This window comes from Nannobrachium achirus (genome assembly GCF_963921795.1).
Source record: "Nannobrachium achirus genome assembly, chromosome: 9".
Taxonomy (NCBI): Eukaryota; Metazoa; Chordata; class Actinopteri; order Myctophiformes; family Myctophidae; genus Nannobrachium; species Nannobrachium achirus.
The window spans coordinates 63,341,789-63,347,618 of NC_137818.1; the positions used below are offsets into that span (position 1 = coordinate 63,341,789).

General features: G+C 42.0%; 1 pseudogene across 1 annotated transcript; it reads right to left on the reverse strand.

Moving 5' to 3' along the window:
- Window positions 1-3,891: 3,891 nt before the first annotated feature.
- Window positions 3,892-4,985, reverse strand: LOC308291059 (dnaJ homolog subfamily A member 3, mitochondrial-like; annotated as a pseudogene). Its single transcript has 2 exons — window positions 4,310-4,985; window positions 3,892-3,908 (listed from the first exon to the last, which is right to left on the reverse strand). The product of its transcript is annotated as a dnaJ homolog subfamily A member 3, mitochondrial-like (transcript).
- Between the last annotated feature and the right edge of the window lie 845 nt (window positions 4,986-5,830).

Below are 5,830 nucleotides of genomic sequence, written 5' to 3' on the forward strand. Positions count from 1 at the left end.
CAACATGAATCAGATGAAACATAAACCTCTATCCAATCAGGATTTTTGTAACAGCCCTTTGGTGTTAACTTTGATAATATTTCATACAATTAGCCCTTTCATATTTTGGAAAATCTGCCAATTTCAAACTGCAAAACATGCATAGGCTGCACAATATTGTATTATGCATTTCAGGGTTTGGGACTTTTCTTTATTTTTTATTCCAATGAAGCGCTTCTTTATGGACCTCACATCTAGAGCTCTGTGCTTGTCCAATACCTTTACTTCCCACTTAAGCCCGGCAGCCTCACTTCCTGAACCTTTATAGTTGTTCCTGTTACCTCACTTCATGGAAGAGGACAAAACAGCAGCAGAACACCACTTTGACGAATACCACCCTGACATTTAAGTTGCATTTGAAAATGTGGTTATTGCTTTGCCTGATAGCCATTTCAAAGGAATATGCATGAAGAAGATACAAGATGACACTGGATATTTTGAACAAAACTGTATTGCATTATTTCAACACTTGTGCTTGTGCTGAGGAGCCTGTTATAGGAGACAGCTCGATGCACCGGAAATGTGTCCTCATCTCATACTGGATCCTGTATTTTTTGAAAATATGGACAGACAAAATGTGCCATAAGATGTTGGCAATTGATTATTATTATTATTGCCAAGACAATCAAGTCTTTTTCCTCCCCAGGGTAGCCGCAGGTGTGAACCACGGTGGCATGGCTTGCCACGGGAGAGACCAGGAGGAGTAGACAGTCACTCGCCGCTCAGGTGTTCACCCTGGGAGGAGAGCGAGATGGAGCTGGAGTTGTGCGAGATGCTGCTCTCGGAGATGGAGGTTGGGTTGGCGGAGGGGGAGCCCCCAGATGAGCGAGTCGCTCCAGTGCTGCACGCCAGGGGCTCAATTAAGCGCTCAAGTCCTGGAGGAACTCGATCAACTCAGTTGGCAAGCCTTCCCAGCTGAATCTCCAGCATCTGGAAGCCCACCTGCTGCATATCCAGGAAGGGTCTGGCCTTATCCCGACTCTCCTTGCTACTCTTTGTTGAGCCACAGTTTTTCTCACACTGTGTGTGTTCTGTGTTCTTTATCTCTAAACCTTTCTGTTAGGATCCTTTCGGTGGGATCCCTGTCTGGGAGGACCCCTCCCCCGGATCCTCTCCCCCCGTTGCTGGTGCTGGTGCTGGTGTTGCTGGTGTTGGTGGTGGTGGATGCAGTAGCGGATGAGGACCCGTCTTTCCCGACCTCCTCCTGGACTGAGGCTGCTACAGTCATCATCTGTGGAAATAACGTTGGCATTAACTGCATTGTTTAACTGCATGCCTTTTGAGGTTACAATAAAATCACATTTAGTGTGCATTTCTTTCCCCAGCGTAATCTTCGTAAGAATAGGCCTAATGCTTTTTTTAATTGTGAAATTGTGTATTATAATACGTTTTCACATGTTTCTGTTACTATTTAGAAACAGATCATTTTATTTAATATCCAATGCTATTTAGCTACCTCCATCGTATACAGTATGTGTTGGACTACATAATTGACTTGTGCATTATAGTAGGCTAATGTCCGTTGTTTCTGACAATCCTTATTACACATGGCTTTACCATGCCCTCCCACTCCCCAAATAATAGTCTAGTAGCCAGCCCATAGAGCCCCATTGTGAACCCGGACATTTTGAGTACCCTAAAGTTTTATGTTAGAAATGTTGAGTATGGGTCCCCAGCAGTTAGAAACTGCCGGATGCTAACTTGCATATGTTGGGCAATTTTCATAATTAGCATAATTATATTAAATTAGCATAATCACCTATAATATTGGAAAATATTTCAAAAACTGATTGGACGATTTGAACAATATTGGAGTGGTTTTGGGGGTTATTGAGGATGCTGAATCCATTTCTGACATTTTCTAAATTCAAAACGGCCGTTTTAAACCGGAAATGGCCATATACCAACTTAAATTGGGATGATTTTGATAATTTTTTGTTGATTTTGATTATGAATTAAATTATAAATGTGGTTATTTATATGCTTATAGATTATCTGCATTTCAAAAGCAAAATATAGACAATCCACACAAATTATTAGAACAATGACTGCCACAATAGCCTATCAAAAATAGTCACTTCATCATTTGGAAAATCAACAAAAAAGTATCAAAATCATCCCAATTTAAGTTGGTATATGGCCATTTCCGGTTTAAAACGTCCGTTTTGAATTTAGAAAATGTCAGAAATGGATTCAGCATCCTCAATAACCCCCAAAACCACTCCAATATTGTTCAAATCGGCCAATCAGTTTTTGACATATTTTTCATTATTATAGGTGATTATGCTAATTTTATCTAATTATGCTAATTATGAAAATTGCCCAACATATGCAAGTTAGCATCCGGCAGTTTTTAACTGCTGGGGACCCATACTCAACATTTCTAACATAAAACTTTAGGGTACTCAAAATGTCCGGGTTCACTTTCTGGCTACTAGACTATAACCTAACCACAGGTGGAATTGTAAGGAAATTGCATTACCAGGTACCCCGCCGACCTCGTACCCCTCAAAACCTTCTATTTCAGGGGGGAGAACAGAGGCGGCGAGATCATCCGCGCGTGTCAAAACCTCAAACGTAGCAGGTCCTCCTCCCGTGGCTGTCTGTTGTCGTCGGTTAGCGCTGACCTTTGAAGTGAATAATTGGATAATTTTAATGAATGGCAGGAGGCTACGATACAAAGAGCCACGTGTATTAATCGCCAAGATACATGAATATTCATCTATACAGGCTACAAACCTATCGTTTTTCAAATCCCCGAAATGTTTGATTTTTTTATTATTCTGCTTGGTGGTCCTGGGGATACCGCTAACCGCCACAACAGCCACTGTAAGCTCAGTTCACCCCCACTATACTATAGACCGGTTTCTTGTTTACAAACATTGAGACTAAATGCACAGCTGAATGTATCATGTAATCAATTCCCACCAATCCCCAAACCTGTTGTTTTGGGGAGCGCTGCATGGTTTCTATTTATTGGCTAATTTTGGTACCGACCCATCAGTGTGACGTGGACCAGAAACCCGTCTATAAAGGAAAAAGAAATACCCCCCAAAAAATGTAAGTAGCATGTGAGGGGTCAAACTAGGAGTTTATAATTATCCTGAATCCATTGCAAGCATTGGTTTGGCATGAAAAACATTCCTTGGCCTAAAAACAGACGCACAAAAATATGATTTTGTGATGAGTCATCACTTTTGATAGTTTTGTCGGGGCTGAGGTGGGGTATGGAATGTGGTATATAGTTTTTTTTATTGGCCTAAAATATTGTCTATATAAATACAGTCATGAATCCACCTGCTGGTCTATCAGCATTGAGTAATTTCTTTTATGGGGGTAAAAGTGTGGGGCCCATTCATTTACTATACACTATAGGCCTACTATAAAAGGAAAGAAATACCCCCAAAAATCTGCTTTAAGTAGCATGTGAGGGCCTGAGCGGTCAAATTAGGAGTTTTATTCTGAAGCCATTGCAAGCATTGGTTTGGCATGAAAAACATTCCTTAGTTGGCCTAAAAACAGATGGTAAAAAAAATATGGTTTAGTGATGAGTCATCACTTTTCACAATTTCGTGGGGGGCTTTTTAAGCCCAAGGAAGGTTTTTCATGCAAAACAAATGCTTGCAATGGATTCAGAATAATTATAAACCCCTAGTTTTTAGGGGGGTATTTTTTTCCTTTATAGTATAGTGTATAATAAGTGATGGGCCCAAACGTTTACCCCCTATAAAATAAATTGCTCAATGCTGACAGGCCGTCAGCAGGTGGTTTCATAAACGTATATATATAGACAACATTTTAGGCCAATAAAAAAAACTATATACCAAATATCATACCTATGATACCAACTTGCTAAGTTGGCAGCCGGACTAGAAACACGGAAGAGTCACCCGGGAAATATGCCGAATAGCGATGGAATTCTTGCCCCCCAGATTTGGCATCCTCGCTCATAGCTTCTCCATCTCGCCGCGTGACCGTTCAATCTTTCACTCCCCCCCCCCCCCCCCCCCCACACACACCCAAGAGTAGGAAATACTAAAGTATAAATACCTGCGTTACTCAAGTACATCAAAGTGGTGAAGTCACACTTTATGTGTGAATGGGTAGAAATTGATGAAGGGCACATTAATATCTTCCATTAGCATGTGATCTACAAGCACTGGGTCACAGACAGCGTCTCGGCGTAGTGCCCAAATTACCACACTCATAATAGCAAAATGGCAATTGGTCACGCCACCATTTTGTACTCCACTACAATTATTTGACATACATTTTGAGCCGTAGCCACTGGCACGTGCGATTCCCTTTCCAGGGAGAAAGATTCTCTGGTCTGTCTGGACGCCTGCGGGGATCGATACGTTGAGTAACTCATCGAGGCCATCTGTTCTCGCTGTGCCTCCTAGAGCGGCTTGGGCCACAGAAATGAACAGGTCAGAGTGGATGTCTGCACCGTCCCTCCTGAACACTGGGCTCTTCTGGACCCGTAACGTGATGAACACCTCCTTCTTTTTGCCGATGGGCATCTTAACTGTCTGTCCGTCCTCCACCCCTGCAGGCTCAGGGACAACCACCGTCTCCCTCCGTTTGGTCTGTCCTCTCCCGTAGCAGGAGTGGCAGGGGGTGGAGGTCACCGTGCCTCTTCCACATCAATGCAGACAAGGCATAACAAAGGGCCCTGTGTTAACAGTGTCCCAGCCAGACCCGTTGCAGTAGTGGCAGTGCTGGACCTTGGTCCCAGGCTCGTGGCCCTTGCCGTCACAACGCTGACAGGTGTCGTCCAAACTGACACAAAATGCTTTTTTCAGTCCCTTTGCCGCCTGAGTGAACGTCAGCTCCATGATGTACTCTTGTGGGTGAGAATACTTGTGAAATATCACAGTGAATTCTGCCGTGGTTGCTGCTAAGTAACTGCTCAAAGCATATAAGGATAGCATTGAAGTCTTCATCCTTACTATGAATATATCAATAGGTTAAAGGTGAAGTCATCCGAGTGCTTTGTCCCTTGTACCAATAATAAATGAAACCAATGTTGCTCTGGGTAATTATCCACTTTTCTCAGTGCTTCCACCGGCCCTGCCCGTGTCTATAAGACACAGGCTAATTCTGTAAAGAGACATAAGGTTACTACATTTAACTGTTTTTCTCCATTAAAAGGTAACACATAAAAACTAGAAATACTGTTCCTTCGAAACAGTGTGGGCTCGATTCCAACCCAACAAATAGGATACTTTAAGGTACTGTAAGGTACAGTACCTTACAGTATTGTACTGTACCTTACTATACTGTACTGCACCTTACTGTACTGTACTGTACTGTACTGTACTGTAACTTACTGTACTTTACTGTACTCTACTGTACTGTACTTTACTGTATTCTACTGTAACTTACTGTACTTTACTGTACTCTACTGTACCTTACTGTACTGTACTCTACTGTACCTTACTGTACTGTACTGTACCTTACTGTACTATACTATACTGTACTCTACTGTACCGTACTGTACCTTACTGTACTGTACTCTACTGTACCTTACTATACTGTACTTTACTGTACTCTACTGTACTTTACTGTACTCCACTGTACCTTACTGTACTTTATTCTACTTTACTGTACTTTATTGTACTTTACTGTACTCTACTGTACCTTACTGTACTGTATTGTACTTTACTGTACCTTACTGTACTGTACTCTACTGTACCTTTCTGTACTGTACCTTTCTGTACCTTACTGTACTTTACTGTACTCTACTGAACCTTACTGTACTTTTACTGTACTCTACTGAACCTTACTG